Source organism: Pseudophryne corroboree, chromosome 8 (assembly GCF_028390025.1).
Source record: "Pseudophryne corroboree isolate aPseCor3 chromosome 8, aPseCor3.hap2, whole genome shotgun sequence".
Classification (NCBI taxonomy): Eukaryota; Metazoa; Chordata; class Amphibia; order Anura; family Myobatrachidae; genus Pseudophryne; species Pseudophryne corroboree.
Window position 1 is genome coordinate 176,352,264 of NC_086451.1, and position 18,661 is coordinate 176,370,924.

The 18,661-nt window shown below is 43.9% G+C and overlaps 1 non-coding gene across 1 annotated transcript; it reads left to right on the forward strand.

Moving 5' to 3' along the window:
- The first annotated feature begins 6,139 nt into the window (after positions 1–6,139).
- LOC134952379 (U1 spliceosomal RNA) lies at positions 6,140–6,302 on the forward strand. Its single transcript, XR_010184918.1, has one exon. It is a non-coding gene; the product is annotated as a U1 spliceosomal RNA (small nuclear RNA).
- Positions 6,303–18,661: the final 12,359 nt, after the last annotated feature.

Sequence of the window (18,661 nt, forward strand, 5' to 3'; positions counted from 1 at the left end):
CAAGACAGCTTTTCCTTGCCAATATCTCTCTTTTGCAAAGAGCTGCGCATTGGAAAATTAAGGGCTATACCGTGTAGATGAAGCACTAACAGGAGGCTTTAAAATTTTCATTCTAGTATTCTTCGTTTGGGAGAAAAATGCAAAGGTACAAGACAGCTTTTCCTTGCCAATATCTCTATTTTGCAAAGAGCTACGCATTGGAAAATTCAGGGCTATACCGTGTAGATGAAGCACTAACAGGAGGCTTTAAAATTTTCATTCTAGTGTCCTTCGTTTGGGAGAAAAATCCAATGGTACAAGACAGCTTTTCCTTGCCAATATCTCTCTTTTGCAAAGAGCTGCGCATTGGAAAATTCAGGGCTATGCCGTGTAGATGATGGCCTAACAGGAGGCTTTAAAATTTTCTTTCTAGTGTCCTTCGTTTGGGAGAAAAATGCAAAGGTACAAGACAGCTTTTCCTTGCCAATATCTCTCTTTTGCAAAGAGCTGCGCATTGGAAAATTCAGGGCTATGCCGTGTAGATGATGGCCTAACAGGAGGCTTTAAAATTTTCTTTCTAGTGTCCTTCGTTTGGGAGAAAAATGCAAAGGTACAAGACAGCTTTTCCTTGCCAATATCTCTCTTTTGCAAAGAGCTGCGTATTGGAAAATTCAAGGCTATGCCGGGTAGATGATGGCCTAACAGGAGGCTTTAAAATTTTCTTTCTAGTGTCCTTCGTTTGGGAGAAAAATGCAAAGGTGCAAGACAGCTTTTCCTTGCAAATATCTCTCTTTTGCAAAGAGCTGCGCATTGGAAAATTCAGGGCTATACCGTGTAGATGAAGCCCTAACAGGAGGCTTTAACATTTTCATTCTAGTGTCCTTCGTTTGGGAGAAAAATGCAAAGGTACAAGACAGCTTTTCCTTGCCAATATCTCTCTTTTGCAAAGAGCTGCGTATTGGAAAATTCAGGGCTATGCCGTGTAGATGATGGCCTAACAGGAGGCTTTAAAATTTTCTTTCTAGTGTCCTTCGTTTGGGAGAAAAATGCAAAGGTACAAGACAGCTTTTCCTTGCCAATATCTCTCTTTTGCAAAGAGCTGCGCATTGGAAAATTCAGGGCTATACCGTGTAGATGAAGCACTAACAGGAGGCTTTAAAATTTTCATTCTAGTGTCCTTCGTTTGGGAGAAAAATGCAAAGGTACAAGACAGCTTTTCCTTGCCAATATCTCTCTTTTGCAAAGAGCTGCGCATTGGAAAATTCAGGGCTATGCCGTGTAGATGATGGCCTAACAGGAGGCTTTAAAATTTTCTTTCTAGTGTCCTTCGTTTGGGAGAAAAATGCAAAAGTACAAGACAGATTTTCCTTGCCAATATCTCTCTTTTGCAAAGAGCTGCGCATTGGAAAATTCAGGGCTATACCGTGTAGATGAAGCCCTAACAGGAGGCTTTAAAATTTTCATTCTAGTGTCCTTCGTTTGGGAGAAAAATGCAAAGGTACAAGACAGCTTTTCCTTGCCAATATCTCTCTTTTGCAAAGAGCTGCGCATTGGAAAATTCAGGGCTATGCCGTGTAGATGATGGCCTAACAGGAGGCTTTAAAATTTTCTTTCTAGTGTCCTTCGTTTGGGAGAAAAATGCAAAGGTACAAGACAGCTTTTCCTTGCCAATATCTCTCTTTTGCAAAGAGCTGCGCATTGGAAAATTCAGGGCTATACCGTGTAGATGAAGCCCTAACAGGAGGCTTTAAAATTTTCATTCTAGTGTCCTTCGTTTGGGAGAAAAATGCAAAGGTACAAGACTGCTTTTCCTTGCCAATATCTCTCTTTTGCAAAGAGCTGCGCATTGGAAAATTCAGGGCTATGCCGTGTAGATGATGGCCTAACAGGAGGCTTTAAAATTTTCTTTCTAGTGTCCTTCGTTTGGGAGAAAAATGCAAAGGTACAAGACAGCTTTTCCTTGCCAATATCTCTCTTTTGCAAAGAGCTGCGCATTGGAAAATTCAGGGCTATGCCGTGTACCTGATGGCCTAACAGGAGGCTTTAAAATTTTCTTTCTAGTGTCCTTCGTTTGGGAGAAAAATGCAAAGGTACAAGACAGCTTTTCCTTGCCAATATCTCTCTTTTGCAAAGAGCTACGCATTGGAAAATTCAGGGCTATACCGTGTAGACGAAGCACTAACAGGAGGCTTTAAAATTTTCATTCTAGTGTCCTTCGTTTGGGAGAAAAATGCAAAGGTACAAGACAGCTTTTCCTTGCCAATATCTCTCTTTTGCAAAGAGCTACGCATTGGAAAATTCAGGGCTATACCGTGTAGATGAAGCACTAACAGGAGGCTTTAAAATTTTCATTCCAGTGTCCTTCGTTTGGGAGAAAAATCCAATGGTACAAGACAGCTTTTCCTTGCCAATATCTCTCTTTTGCAGAGAGCTGCGCATTGGAAAATTCAGGGCTATGCCGTGTAGATGATGGCCTAACAGGAGGCTTTAAAATTTTCTTTCTAGTGTCCTTCGTTTGGGAGAAAAATGCAAAGGTACAATACTGCTTTTCCTTGCCAATATCTCTCTTTTGCAGAGAGCTGCGCATTGGAAAATTCAGGGCTATGCCGTGTAGATGAAGCCCTAACAGGAGGCTTTAAAATTTTCTTTCTAGTGTCCTTCGTTTGGGAGAAAAATGCAAAGGTACAAGACAGCTTTTCCTTGCCAATATCTCTCTTTTGCAAAGAGCTGCGCATTGGAAAATTCAGGGCTATGCCGTGTAGATGATGGCCTAACAGGAGGCTTTAAAATTTTCTTTCTAGTGTCCTTCGTTTGGGAGAAAAATGCAAAGGTGCAAGACAGCTTTTCCTTGCCAATATCTCTCTTTTGCAAAGAGCTACGCATTGGAAAAATCAGGGCTATACCGTGTAGATGAAGCACTAACAGGAGGCTTTAAAATTTTCATTCTAGTGTCCTTCGTTTGGGAGAAAAATCCAATGGTACAAGACAGCTTTTCCTTGCCAATATCTCTCTTTTGCAGAGAGCTGCGCATTGGAAAATTCAGGGCTATGCCGTGTAGATGATGGCCTAACAGGAGACTTTAAAATTTTCTTTCTAGTGTCCTTCGTTTGGGAGAAAAATGCAAAGGTACAAGACAGCTTTTCCTTGCCAATATCTCTCTTTTGCAGAGAGCTGTGCATTGGAAAATTCAGGGCTATGCCGTGTAGATGATGGCCTAACAGGAGGCTTTAAAATTTTCTTCCTAGTGTCCTTCGTTTGGGAGAAAAATGCAAAGGTACGAGACAGCTTTTCCTTGCCAATATCTCTCTTTTGCAAAGAGCTACGCATTGGAAAATTCAGGGCTATGTCGTGTAGATGATGGCCTAACAGGAGGCTTTAAAATTTTCTTTCTAGTGTCCTTCGTTTGGGAGAAAAATGCAAAGGTACAAGACAGCTTTTCCTTGCCAATATCTCTCTTTTGCAAAGAGCTGCGTATTGGAAAATTCAGGGCTATGCCGTGTAGATGATGGCCTAACAGGAGGCTTTAAAATTTTCTTTCTAGTGTCCTTCGTTTGGGAGAAAAATGCAAAGGTACAAGACAGCTTTTCCTTGCCAATATCTCTCTTTTGCAAAGAGCTGCGCATTGGAAAATTCAGGGCTATACCGTGTAGATGAAGCACTAACAGGAGGCTTTAAAATTTTCATTCTAGTGTCCTTCGTTTGGGAGAAAAATGCAAAGGTACAAGACAGCTTTTCCTTGGCAATATCTCTCTTTTGCAAAGAGCTGCGCATTGGAAAATTCAGGGCTATGCCGTGTAGATGATGGCCTAACAGGAGGCTTTAAAATTTTCTTTCTAGTGTCCTTCGTTTGGGAGAAAAATGCAAAAGTACAAGACAGATTTTCCTTGCCAATATCTCTCTTTTGCAAAGAGCTGCGCATTGGAAAATTCAGGGCTATGCCGTGTAGATGATGGCCTAACAGGAGGCTTTAAAATTTTCTTTCTAGTGTCCTTCGTTTGGGAGAAAAATGCAAAGGTACAAGACAGCTTTTCCTTGCCAATATCTCTCTTTTGCAAAGAGCTGCGCATTGGAAAATTCAGGGCTATACCGTGTAGATGAAGCCCTAACAGGAGGCTTTAAAATTTTCATTCTAGTGTCCTTCGTTTGGGAGAAAAATGCAAAGGTACAAGACAGCTTTTCCTTGCCAATATCTCTCTTTTGCAAAGAGCTGCGCATTGGAAAATTCAGGGCTATGCCGTGTAGATGATGGCCTAACAGGAGGCTTTAAAATTTTCTTTCTAGTGTCCTTCGTTTGGGAGAAAAATGCAAAGGTACAAGACAGCTTTTCCTTGCCAATATCTCTCTTTTGCAAAGAGCTGCGCATTGGAAAATTCAGGGCTATGCCGTGTACATGATGGCCTAACAGGAGGCTTTAAAATTTTCTTTCTAGTGTCCTTCGTTTGGGAGAAAAATGCAAAGGTACAAGACAGCTTTTCCTTGCCAATATCTCTCTTTTGCAAAGAGCTACGCATTGGAAAATTCAGGGCTATACCGTGTAGATGAAGCACTAACAGGAGGCTTTAAAATTTTCATTCTAGTGTCCTTCGTTTGGGAGAAAAATGCAAAGGTACAAGACAGCTTTTCCTTGCCAATATCTCTCTTTTGCAAAGAGCTACGCATTGGAAATTTCAGGGCTATACCGTGTAGATGAAGCACTAACAGGAGGCTTTAAAATTTTCATTCCAGTGTCCTTCGTTTGGGAGAAAAATCCAATGGTACAAGACAGCTTTTCCTTGCCAATATCTCTCTTTTGCAGAGAGCTGCGCATTGGAAAATTCAGGGCTATGCCGTGTAGATGATGGCCTAACAGGAGGCTTTAAAATTTTCTTTCTAGTGTCCTTCGTTTGGGAGAAAAATGCAAAGGTACAATACTGCTTTTCCTTGCCAATATCTCTCTTTTGCAGAGAGCTGCGCATTGGAAAATTCAGGGCTATGCCGTGTAGATGAAGCCCTAACAGGAGGCTTTAAAATTTTCTTTCTAGTGTCCTTCGTTTGGGAGAAAAATGCAAAGGTACAAGACAGCTTTTCCTTGCCAATATCTCTCTTTTGCAAAGAGCTGCGCATTGGAAAATTCAGGGCTATGCCGTGTAGATGATGGCCTAACAGGAGGCTTTAAAATTTTCTTTCTAGTGTCCTTCGTTTGGGAGAAAAATGCAAAGGTGCAAGACAGCTTTTCCTTGCCAATATCTCTCTTTTGCAAAGAGCTACGCATTGGAAAAATCAGGGCTATACCGTGTAGATGAAGCACTAACAGGAGGCTTTAAAATTTTCATTCTAGTGTCCTTCGTTTGGGAGAAAAATCCAATGGTACAAGACAGCTTTTCCTTGCCAATATCTCTCTTTTGCAGAGAGCTGCGCATTGGAAAATTCAGGGCTATGCCGTGTAGATGATGGCCTAACAGGAGGCTTTAAAATTTTCTTTCTAGTGTCCTTCGTTTGGGAGAAAAATGCAAAGGTACAAGACAGCTTTTCCTTGCCAATATCTCTCTTTTGCAGAGAGCTGTGCATTGGAAAATTCAGGGCTATGCCGTGTAGATGATGGCCTAACAGGAGGCTTTAAAATTTTCTTTCTAGTGTCCTTCGTTTGGGAGAAAAATGCAAAGGTACAAGACAGCTTTTCCTTGCCAATATCTCTCTTTTGCAAAGAGCTACGCATTGGAAAATTCAGGGCTATGTCGTGTAGATGATGGCCTAACAGGAGGCTTTAAAATTTTCTTTCTAGTGTCCTTCGTTTGGGAGAAAAATGTAAAGGTACAAGACAGCTTTTCCTTGCCAAAATCTCTCTTTTGCAAAGAGCTGCGCAATGGAAAATTCAGGGCTATGCCGTGTAGATGATGGCCTAACAGGAAGCTTTAAAATTTTCTTTCTAGTGTCCTTCGTTTGGGAGAAAAATGCAAAGGTACAAGACAGCTTTTCCTTGGCAATATCTCTCTTTTGCAAAGAGCTGCGCATTGAAATATTCAGGGCTATACCGTGTAGATGAAGCACTAACAGGAGGCTTTTTAAATTTTCATTCTAGTGTCCTTCGTTTCGAGAGTTTCCTTGTGCTGCCTCGGTTGGATCTCCTTCACTTGACAGGGGGGTGCCCGAGCAGCGACCCTCCCCAGCTCTATCCCAAATCTTACTTACCTGCCAGGTGAGATACTATGATCATGAAGCTGCTTCTCCCAGGGCAAGGCTCACCCATTGCACTCTGGGTGTGCTGCTCCTGCGATTTCCCCAAATGTGGGAAACTTGACTGCATAATTTGTGTTTCCCCTGGTCGGCTCTCGTATAATTCAGATCTCTTTGTCTCAGGTCTCTCTCCAGCCTAGTTTGCTGTCTGTTTCCACTTCTCTTTTCTTGAGCCGCTCCCTTCTATGCCCTTGCGCACTATCCTGACTTCTCCCGTCTGCTTAATTTGTGCCTTCCAACGCACAATGCGAACTACAGGTAGTGCTGCAGGGCCCACACCCTTTTACTTGCCTTACAGATCAGCTCTGGAGCTGTTACAGTGCCCAGCTGCTGCAAGAAATCAGCTTGAATGCTTCAGGGGCTGGGGCATAGCCAACATGAGCCCCACACCGAAGGAGGGTGGAGGTGTTTAATGCGAACTAGGGGTCATCCAAGCGCCGCAAAAGGCTGCCATGCCCTGCACGCCCCTTTTCTCTTTTCATATGCAGATGTAGGTCCCTGCGGCCCTGGCATTACCGCTCCAACTAGTCACCCCTGGCCGGGGTTCCCTGGAGGAGTGGGGACCCCTTAAATCAAGAGGTTCCTCCCCTCGAGGCACCCAAGGGCCAGAGGTGAAGCCCGAGGCTGTCCCCAGCACCCCTGGGTGGTGGGTGCCGGGCTGATAGCCATGTGTGTAAAAAAAGAATATTGTTTTTTGTTGTTGTAGAACTACAAGGCCCAGCAAGCCTCCCCCGCTTGCTGGTACTTGGAGAACCTCAAGTACCAGCAGGCAGGGAAATAACGGGCTTGCTGGTACCTGTAGTTCTACAACAACAAAAAATACCCAAATAAAAACACAAACACACACAGCGTGACAGTAAAATTATTGAGACAGGCTGTAGCATGTGGGTGCATGTAACCCTATAAAAGTGATGGATTGGGTGACTATTACAATACCCACTGTTGCTGTCTGAAAAATTATGGATTTATAGATTGCTCTGCCGAGACATGTTTTTTTCTAAAATGCACCACAGGTATGGATGGATAGTATACTTGACGACACAGAGGTAGGTAGAGCAGTGGCCTACTGTACCGTACTGCTATATATTATATTATTTATTATTATTATTATTATCCTTTATTTATATGGCGCCACAAGGGTTCCGCAGTGCCCAATTACAGAGTACATAAACAAATAATCAAACAGGAAAACAGCAACTTACAGTTGACGACAATATAGGACAAGTACAGGGTAAATAAACATAGCTACATCAGCAGATGACACTGGAATAAGTATCAGGTGGCAGAAGACTGCTGGATTTGGTGCAGCTGAAGATTATTAAAGTAAGAAAAGAGTAAGCACATGAGGGAAGAGGGCCCTGCTCGTGAGAGCTTACATTCTAAAAGGGAGGGGTAGACAGACAGGGGTGAGACAGATGGGGTACATAGAGAGCATGGAACAGAGGTTTAGGATGAGATTTGGCTGGGTTTGGTGAAGAAGTGGGTCTTGAGAGCCCGTTTGAAGTTTTGTAGAGAGGTGGAGAGTCTGAGGGGGAGAGGTAGGGAATTCCAGAGAAGTGGTGCAGCACGTGAAAAATCTTGGAGGTAGGAGTGGGAGGAAGTAATCCGTAGGCAGGAGTCGGTGTGCATTAGCAGAGCGAAGAGGACGGGTGGGAGTGTAAAGCGAGATAAGATCAGAGATGTAGATGGGAGAGGAGTGGGTGAGGGCTTTGTAAGCAAGTGTGAGAAGCTTGAAATGGATTCTGAAAGGGAAGGGGAGCCAGTGAAGGACTAGTAAGAGAGGAGAGGTGGACGTAGTGCGTTTGGTGAGGAAAATGAGCCGGGAAGCAGCATTGAGGATAGATTGGAGTGGAGAGAGGTATTTGTCAGGAATGCCAGTCAGGAAGAGATTACAGCAGTCCAGTCTGGAGATGACCAGTGAGTGGATAAGAGTCTTAGTAGCATCCTGGGTCAGAAAGGGTCTGATCCTGGAAATATTTATTAGATGAAAACGGCAGGTTTGTGAGAGGTGCTGAATGTGTGGTTTGAAGGAGAGGGAGGAGTCAAGGATTACTCCAAGACAGCGCACTTGGGGGGTAGAGGAGATAGTAGTGCCATCAATAGATAATGAGATTGTAGGAGGTGAGGTTATGCGGGAGGGAGGGAAGATGATCAGCTCAGTCTTAGACATGTTAAGTTTAAGAAAGAGCTGGGACATCCAGGAAGAGATAGCAGAGAGACAGTTGGAGATACGAGTGAGGAGAGTAGGGGAGAGGTCTGGAGAGGAAAGATAGATTTGAGTGTCATCAGCATAGAGATGATATTGGAAACCAAAAGAACTAATGAGCTTACCTAGTGAGGACGTATAGAGAGAGAAGAGAAGAGGACCAAGGACAGAACCTTGGGGAACCCCTACAGTTAGTGGAAGTGAGGGGGAGGTGGAGTCATGAGAGGAGACAGAGAATGAACGGTCAGAAAGGTAGGACAACAACCAAGAGAGGGCTGTGTTACGCAGACCAATGGAGTGAAGGATTTGCAGTAGGAGAGGATGGTCCACAGTGTCAAAAGCAGCAGAGAGATCAAGTAGAATAAGTAGAGAGTAGTGTCCCTTAGATTTAGCAGCATGGAGGTCATTGCATACTTTTGTAAGGGCAGTTTCAGTGGAGTGGAGAGGACGGAAGCCAGACTGGAATGGGTCAAGCAGTGAGTGTGAGGAAAGAAAGGAAGTAAGGCGGTTGTAGACAATACGCTCAAGGAGTTTGGAGGCAAAAGGGAGGAGAGAGATGGGTCGGTAGTTGGAGAGAGTGTTTGGATCAAGGGTAGGTTTTTTAAGAATAGGAGAGATGAGAGCGTGCTTGAAGGCAGAGGGGACAGTGCCTGATGAGAGGGAGAGATTGAGAAGGTGGGAAAGATGGGAAAAAGCAGAAGAAGAGAGGTGGCAAAGGAGGCGGGAGGGGATTGGGTCAAGTGGGGAGGTGGTGAGGGGACAGGAACGAATGAGGGCCATGACTTCCTCTCCAGATGCATGGGAGAAAGATGACAGAGTTGGTGCGAGGGATGGGGAGGGTTGGTAAGGGTTGGGAGAAGGCTGGTTACTGATAGTCTGGTGTGATGTGATGTCCTGACGTATGGAGTCAATTTTGGATGTGAAGTTAGTGGCAAAGTCAAGAGCAGAGAGTGAGGAAGGGAGACGAGGTGGAGGTGGGCAGAGGAGTGAGTTGAGAGTGGCAAAGAGGCGCCGGGGGTTGGAAGACTGGGAGGAGATGAGGTTCTTGAAGTATGACTGTTTAGCAAGAGAAAGGGCAGCACTGAAGGATGAGAGCCTAAGTTTGAAATGGAGGAAGTCTGCCTTAGAGCGTGATTTCCTCCAGTGTCGCTCAGCCGTACGTGAGCATTTTTGCAGATATCTGGTGCATTTGGTGTGCAAGGGTTGAGGTGTTAATTTGTGAGGGTGAATAGTGGTTGGTGGAGCAACAGAGTCAAGAGCAGAAGTAAGGGAAGCATTGTATGTGGAAGTGGCTTGTTCAGGGCATGAGAGAGAGAGAATAGGAGAGAGAAGTGAGTCAAACAGGGAGGAAAGGAATGTGGTGTCAATAGCTTCAATGTTACGCTTAGTGATGGTAGCCTTAGGAGGTAGAGATGGGGAAGTCGAGAGAGATAGGTTGAAGGAGAGCAGGTGGTGGTCAGAGAGGGGAAATGGGGAGTTGGAAAAATCAGAAATATCACAGCGGTGAGTGAAGACCAGATCCAGTGAGCTCCCATTCACATGGGAGGGTGAGGAGGTCCACTGGGAGAGACCAAGTGAAGAGGTGAGGTTAAGGAGTTTAGAGGCAGGGGATTGTGTGAGGATGTCAATAGGGATGTTGAAATCGCCAAGGATAATGGTGGGAATGTCAGAAGAGAGGAAGTGAGGAAGCCAGGAAGCAAAGTTGTCGATTAATTTGGAAGCAGTGCCAGGGGGGCGGTAAATGACAGCTTCTCTAAGATGGACTGGTTGGAAGAGGCATATGGCGTGGACCTCAAATGTAGAGAATATAAGGGATGGTTCTGGTGGTATGAGTTGGTAGGAGTTACTAGAAGGTAAAAGGACCCCAACACCACCCCCATGGCGACCCCCAGGTCGGGGTGTGTGTGTGAATGTAAGGCCCCCAGCAGAGAGAGCAGCAGCAGAAGTAGTGTCAGAGGGCGTAATCCAAGTTTCAGTAATGGCTAGTAGGTGTAGGGAGTTGGAAATGAAAAGGTCATGAGTGGGGACCAGTTTGTTATAAACAGATCTGGCATTCCAGAGGGCACAGGATAGGGGGTATGAGTTTGTGGGAGAGATGTGAATTAGATTTTCAGGGTTGCTGTAGCGATGAGGTGGGATTAACTTTGAGGGCAGGGATGATGAGAGAGTAGTGATGGTACGGGTGCCTGAGCTAGGAGGGGAAACTGCAGGAGGTGGGCAGGGAGGGAGGTCAGTGTGATGTGAATGGGGGTGTGGGGAGGTGACAGGGAAGGGAGAGAGGGAGCAGGGCTGAGTTGTGGGGTAGCAGGACCATGGGGCAGAGGTGAATGAAAGTGGGGTAACAGGAAAGGTGGGGGAAGGAAACAGAGGGATGGAGGGGAGACAGAGGAGGGGAGAGAGGAGGAGGTGGAGGAGACTAGGGGGGAAGGCTAAAGATACATTATTAGGTAGACACTGAGTGATGTGGGGAGTATAAGAAAACCTTGACATAGTGTTAAGTAGGTAAATAGGTTGAGGGAAAGTGGAAGTAGGAGAGGAGACTGTAAGGCAATCCGAGCAGAAGAATTGCAGAAATGCAGGTGAGAAAAGCAGTGTAGGCTCAAGGGGTGTAGATTTAGTATGAAATGAGTCAAAAGCATAGATAAAGTGGGTGCAGAAAAGTATTTGGAGTGTAAGAAATGAAAGGATTGTGAGAGGTTTAAGAAGCAATGGTAATTATGTTAGATGTTTTAAGTGTTTGCAGGTAAAATTGCATTGGTGCAGCTGTGCTTAAAAAACAAAATTACAATAATACAGATACAGGCATTTGTAGGTGAAATGGGTGGTTTATGAAATGTCCAAGTAAGGTAGTTCTGTGCTATGTAATCAGATGCAACAATCAGGAGGTGAGTGATCTGAGGAGTAAGTGACTCACATTTGTTATTAGTTCTTCAGTTTTCTTTGTTTTGTTAGATTGGTGTGCTTCTGTTTTCCTTCTTTTTCACTTGGATTGAACGCTGATTGAACACTGCTGTTATGTGTCAATTTTATCACGCTTTGATAAAAATGCACGCTTAGATCAATAAATGCACAGCCAAATGGCTTTGCACAGCCTACACCATTGGACTTAAGTAGAAGACTATTACAAGTGAAACCAATAATTGAAATCTGTAACCACACCCCACCCCCTCAAATGCCAGGCAATAAATTACCTTAAAAACAACAACCAGGCATTCCACAAAGATTAAACTGGGTCTATATCATTCAAAACTTTAAAAAAGTACTTCAAAATCACATACTATGCAATAATGTTTCAATTTGCATTACCCAGCAGAATTAGCTTTGCATATATAGATATAGTGCAGCAGAATATATTGGTGGTTGTAGTCAATTGTAATTACCTGTAGGTGACAAGAAGAGAAGAAACGTCAATTCACAATCAATATCAGCTGAAGATAAATTAACGCTGATTGAACGCTACTGTTATGTGTCAATTTTATCACGCTTTGATAAAAATGCACGCTTAGATCAATAAATGCACAGCCAAACGGCTTTGCACAGCCTACACCATTGGACTTAAGTAGAAGACTATTACAAGTGAAACCAATAATTGAAATCTGTAACCACACCCCACCCCCTCAAATGCCAGGCAATAAATTACCTTAAAAACAACAACCAGGCATTCCACAAAGATTAAACTGGGTCTATATCATTCAAAACTTTAAAAAAGTACTTCAAAATCACATACTATGCAATAATGTTTCAATTTGCATAACCCAGCAGAATTAGCTTTGCATATATAGATATAGTGCAGCAGAATATATTGGTGGTTGTAGTCAATTGTAATTACCTGTAGGTGACAAGAAGAGAAGAAACGTCAATTCACAATCAATATCAGCTGAAGATAAATTAACGCTGATTGAACGCTGCTGTTATGTGTCAATTTTATCACGCTTTGATAAAAATGCACGCTTAGATCAATAAATGCACAGCCAAACGGCTTTGCACAGCCTACACCATTGGACTTAAGTAGAAGACTATTACAAGTGAAACCAATAATTGAAATCTGTAACCACACCCCACCCCCTCAAATGCCAGGCAATAAATTACCTTAAAAACAACAACCAGGCATTCCACAAAGATTAAACTGGGTCTATATCATTCAAAACTTTAAAAAAGTACTTCAAAATCACATACTATGCAATAATGTTTCAATTTGCATTACCCAGCAGAATTAGCTTTGCATATATAGATATAGGAGCAGCAGAATATATTGGTGGTTGTAGTCAATTGTAATTACTCAGCAGAATTAGCTTTGCATATATAGATATAGTGCAGCAGAATATATTGGTGGTTGTAGTCAATTGTAATTACCCAGCAGAATTAGCTTTGCAAATATAGATTTAGTGCAGCAGAATATATTGGTGGTTGTAGTCAGTTGTAATTACCCAGCAGAATTAGCTTTGCATATATATAGTGCAGCAGAATATATTGGTGGTTGTAGTCAATTGTAATTACCCAGCAGCAGCTCTACTGCACTCAACATCACCAGTGCTCACAATATATATAATGCTATATACTATGCCATAGTGGTGCTTACTATATAACACCTCCTACTGCGTTCCCCCTGGCAATGAGCATGACACCCAGAGAGTGAAACCCCTGGCAATGAGCATGACACCCAGCACGTGAAACTCTTGGCATTGAGCAGTTTTTGTAAAAGTAATTAGAAGCTTTACTGTAGGGCATAGTGTATCACAGATATTGTGGTGAGTGACATAATATGTTCCAAAGGGCATTAATGTGTGGGGCTTAACATGGTGGAAATTACTGTACTTTTTTCCCTGTGGTGGCCGAGGTCTGTTGGTGCAGGGTCAAGAACTGGGGTGTAAGGTAGTCTTTGCCTGCAAGGCTACGCCCATTTTATGGAGACCATACCCATTTTTGCGAGGTCACGCCCCCCCATCCCGTCCGGAGCGCTCACGCAAATATAGTTTTTTTAATATATATATATATGGGGGAGGGGCACAATTTTTAATGCCAATGGTGGCGGGGGGCACGCATTTGAAGCCAAATTGTTTAGAAACACCCCTGCAAGAAAATATCTGCAAATCCAATGTTACCATAAGTGTGGCATATACCTGCGCTTGCTCGCGGGGTGAGAACATCTCCCTAATTGAATTCAGCGATATGAATAGAGGTTGTGCAGCAGCCACAGAAAGGGTTAATCTCTGCAGCTTGTCACTAAATTACATTGTTGCAATTTTAGCTGGGAGCTGCAATAATTACTCTAATACATAACACAGCCAACACTTCTATATTCACACAATATACTGCATGGTGAATATAGAAGTGGTGCTTACTAAACAGCACCTCCTACTGCATTCCACATCACCGCTGGTCACACTCATATCAGGCCCATAATGCTGTATACTATGCCATAGTGGTGCTTACTATATAACACCAGGTGATGTGCAGTGGTCAAAACACACTAACTGGTCCCATGCTGTTGTTGAACTAAAGGCCTATACACACGATGAGATTCGGTCTATGCTAATAGGTTTAAAAAGGTTACATAAAAGCTACTTTATGTATTTATTCATTAAAGTTTTTAAGTTGTATTTTACAACCATACAATGATATGATATATAATGTATCGTATAATCATTACATAATGTTGATGGCATTGAATTGTCTCTGCCTTGACTAGTGGCAGCAGCTTCAGCACTAGGTGGAAGTGGATCTTGATCTTTCCCTATTTTACCCTCCACCTAATTGTTCTCCGTTTTTTAATGTGTGGAATTATATGCCAGTAATATATCTGGAATTAGACGGTGGTAATGTCTGGAATTAGATACCACTAGATAGATACCAGATATCACTGTGACTGGAATGATGACATATGCACAGTGACAGGACACTACCACAGCACCCTACAGCAGCCATATGCGGCACAAGACACTGGAGTATTAGTAATGTACTGTAGTATACTGAGCACCACAAGACAATGAGCAGTGATACGGAGCACTGATGAGATTACTAGAACTGACACTGAGCAGCCAGATGCAGCACTGGACTATTAGTAATGTACTCTAGTATACTGAGCACCACAATGCAGCACAAGACAATGAGCAGTGATACTGAGCACTGATGAGGATACTACTGAGAACTGACACTGAGCAGGAGAGACACACTACAATTTCATCTTGCGCCTCTTTTTTTATTTATCTTTGCATCATATGCTGTTTGGGGCTATTTTTTTAAGTGCCATCCTGTCTGACACTGCAGTGCCACTCCTAGATGGGCCAGGTGTTTGTGCTGCCCACTTGGGTCGCTTAGCTTAGTCATCCAGGGACCTTGGTGCAAATTTTAGGACTAAAAATAATATTGGGAGGTGTGAGGTGTTCAGAATAGACTGGAAAGGAGTAGAAATTATGGTTATTGAGCTTAATACTATAGGATCAAAATTACCCCCAAATTCTATGATTTTAGCTGTTTGAGGTTTTAAAAAAAAATCACCCAAATCCAAAACCCGAAAGGGTGGTTTTGCCAAAACGCGTCCGTATCCAAAACACAACTGCGGATCCGAAACCAAAACCAAAACATGAAACACGAAAAATGCCCGCTGCACATCTCTAGTTAGGGGAGAAGCATGTAGCCTTGTAGACTATGTACAGCTATATCTAGAAAAATATACGATCTAATCTTTAACCAACCAATGCAAGAAAGTATTTAATGTGAAAATACGAAACACTAGACTAATTGGAGGTGCGCCCTAAAGCAAATTACAATGTTAGGATTAGGGGGTTCGGAAAGACCTCTAGTGTATACACTACTATATACATTTTAAGATAGGAAGGTACAAATTACATATTCACATTGCATCTATGGGCTGGATTCAAATGTCCCTTTCCTCCCTCAATCGTGCCCGTCAGCAGCTATTCTAATGTTGCTGCCAACGGGTGCGACATGTTTATTTCAGCTCGCTACCCCCAGGGGAAACAAGCTGAAATGTGAGCAAAGAGACCCATTTGGGCAACCAAACGGTGTCTTTTCACGATCGCGCCCATTACTTTATTCAGGTTTAGGTGCTTTGTGCACCTAAACCAGAGTGTAATGGGCGCAATAATTGAGGGCATTTGAATTTCCCTTATATGTGTGTGTGTGATATACACACAGACACACATACTGTATTTCTTCATATAATGGACACCTCAGTTTCTATTCATTCATGTCCTGCCCCCTACTCTGTCAGACCCCTTCCCCTCTACTTTTCTGACCCCAAACGCCACTCATTCTTGTTGAGTGCTGGTGGGCCCATTCAGAATTTTGCTATGGGGCCCACAAAGGTCTAGTTACGCCACTGGGCAGGGTTATAGAGGAGGCGGTGCAAGGCATCCTGGGAACAGTCAAAGCTTTAGCCTGTTGGTGCCTTGGATCAACATCCAACTCTACACCCCGATGTTAGTGTAGTGCCTTTTGGGGTTAAGGTTTTACAGAAAGTTACAGGTTTTTTTAATTTAGTAAAATATGCCCCATTTTAAAGATAGGGCATTTAAATTTGTTGCACCTGTGCAGTACATAGCAGCCTGCAGGGCATGTACAGTGGCTTCATTTGGGTGCACATACATTGCCGGCTCCTGGTCGCAAACTGAAATTATTGTGTGTAAGTGGAATTAGCGGTGTTTATGTCATACAGGGGGGTGGGGGAGGTTTGTGGTTGGCGGGGGGCACGCTGTGCGATTATTATCCTGCATCTATACATACATGCGCTAACACCTGGACATACACTGATGTACCCACACCTAATATCCATACATACACGCCCTGACACCTGGACATACACCAACATTCCCACACCTGCATCTATACATACACATGCTGACACCTGGACATACACCAACATTCAAGCACCTGCATCTATATATACACGCGCTGACAAATGGACATACACCGACGTACCCACACTTGCATCTATACATACATGCACTGACATCTGGACATACAAGCACCTGCATCTATACATACACGCGCTGACACCTGAACCTACACTGACGTTCCCACACCTGCATCTATACATACACATTCTGACACCTGGACATACACAGACGTACCCACACCTGCATCTATACATACACGCGTTGACACCTGGACGTACACTGACGTACACACACCTACATCTACACACACGGTCGTGCCCTTATATTAAGGCTGAATCGAACAAACGGAATTCTCCCATAGGGAACTTCTGAGATGGGGGCATGGTATTTGAGGGGCTACACCTCAAAACTGATTGGACGTACTGAGCTGAAATTTGGCATGGGAGCGTAGAATCGTCACCCGGTGCTGCATGCCAAATTTCAGGGCAAAATAATAAAAAATGAGGAATTGGGAGTAACCTAAAGTTCCAACTGTCAGTTTTTTTCTGCTACTTCCTTGTTGGCTTATTGACACCGTTTTCCTATAGAGTGAATGAGGAGATTTTTGGGAAGGCATAACTCAGGGTAGAGGACAAAGAAAGACTAGGGGGTAAATTTACTAAGATTCGTAATTTCCGAAAAAAGGTCAAAGTTCAATCACGAATGACATCGACAGTGTAAAACTGCAACTTTTTGAATTGATTACGATGGATTTACTAAGCTGTCGTATTCGGGTTTTTCTTTTCTTCCGATGTCGATGTCATTCGTTTTTTTTTACCTATTTTTACGGCAGTGATTAGCAAAACACTGCCGTTTTTTTTTACAATCAATCTCGGCCGGATCTGTGTGATCCGTGCTGGGGTTCTTATTTTTTTTTTTTTAATTAAACAATGTAAAATCCCAAAAAAAAAATGCGTGGGGTCCCCCCTCCTAAGCATAACCAGCCTCGGGCTCTTTGAGCCGATCCTGGTTGCAGAAATATGGGGGAAAAATTGACAGGGGTTCCCCCATATTTAAGCAACCAGCATCGGGCTCTGCGCCTGGTCCTGGTTCCAAAAATACGGGGGACAAAAAGAGTAGGGGTCCCCCGTATTTTTAAAACCAGCACCGGGCTCCACTAGCTGGACAGATAATGCCACAGCCGGGGGTCACTTTTATACAGTGCCCTGCGGCCGTGGCATCAAAAATCCAACTAGTCACCCCTGGCCGGGGTACCCTGGGGGAGTGGGGACCCCTTCAATCAAGGGGTCCCCCCCCCCAGCCACCCAAGGGCCAGGGGTGAAGCCCGAGGCTGTCCCCCCCCATCCAATGGGCTGCGGATGGGGAGGCTGATAGCCATTTGTGATAATGAAAAGATATTGTTTTTAGTAGCAGTACTACAAGTCCCAGCAAGCCTCCCCCGCATGCTGGTACTTGGAAAACCACAAGTACCAGCATGCGGCGGAAAAACGGGCCCGCTGGTACCTGTAGTACTACCACTAAAAAAATACCCAAAAAAACACAAGACACACACACCGTGAAAGTATAATTTTATTACATACATACACACATACATACATACTTACCTTATGTTCTCACGCAGGTCGGTCCTCTTCTCCAGTAGAATCCAAGGGCTACCTGTTGAAGAAATTCTACTCACCAGATCCAGTGGTCCAGGCTCCTCGGCAAATCCAGGGATAATCCACGTACTTGAATAAAACAAAAAAACGGTTGCCCGACCTCGAACTGAAAGGTGACCCATGTTTGAAGTCAAAGTGGGTTTCTGGCATTCGTGGGAAGGTGACCCATGTGCAAACATGGGTCCCCTTTCAGTTCGTGGTCGGGACACCGTTTTTTTTTATTTATTCAAGTACGTGGATTAACCCTGGATTTGCCGAGGAGCCTGGACCCATGGATCTGGTGAGTAGAATTTCTTCAAAGAGGTAGCCCTTGGATTCTACTGGAGAAGAGGACCGACCTGCGTGAGAACATAAGGTAAGTATGTATGTATGTGTGTATGTATGTAATAAAATTATACTTTCACGGTGTGTGTGTCTTGTGTTTTTTTGGGTATTTTTTTAGTGGTAGTACTACAGGTACCAGCGGGCCCGTTTTTCCGCCGCATGCTGGTACTTGTGGTTCTCCAAGTACCAGCATGCGGGGGAGGCTTGCTGGGACTTGTAGTACTGCTACTAAAAACAATATCTTTTCATTATCACAAATGGCTATCAGCCTCCCCATCCGCAGCCCATTGGATGGGGGGGGACAGCCTCGGGCTTCACCCCTGGCCCTTGGGTGGCTGGGGGGGGGGACCCCTTGATTGAAGGGGTCCCCACTCCCCCAGGGTACCCCGGCCAGGGGTGACTAGTTGGATTTTTAATGCCAC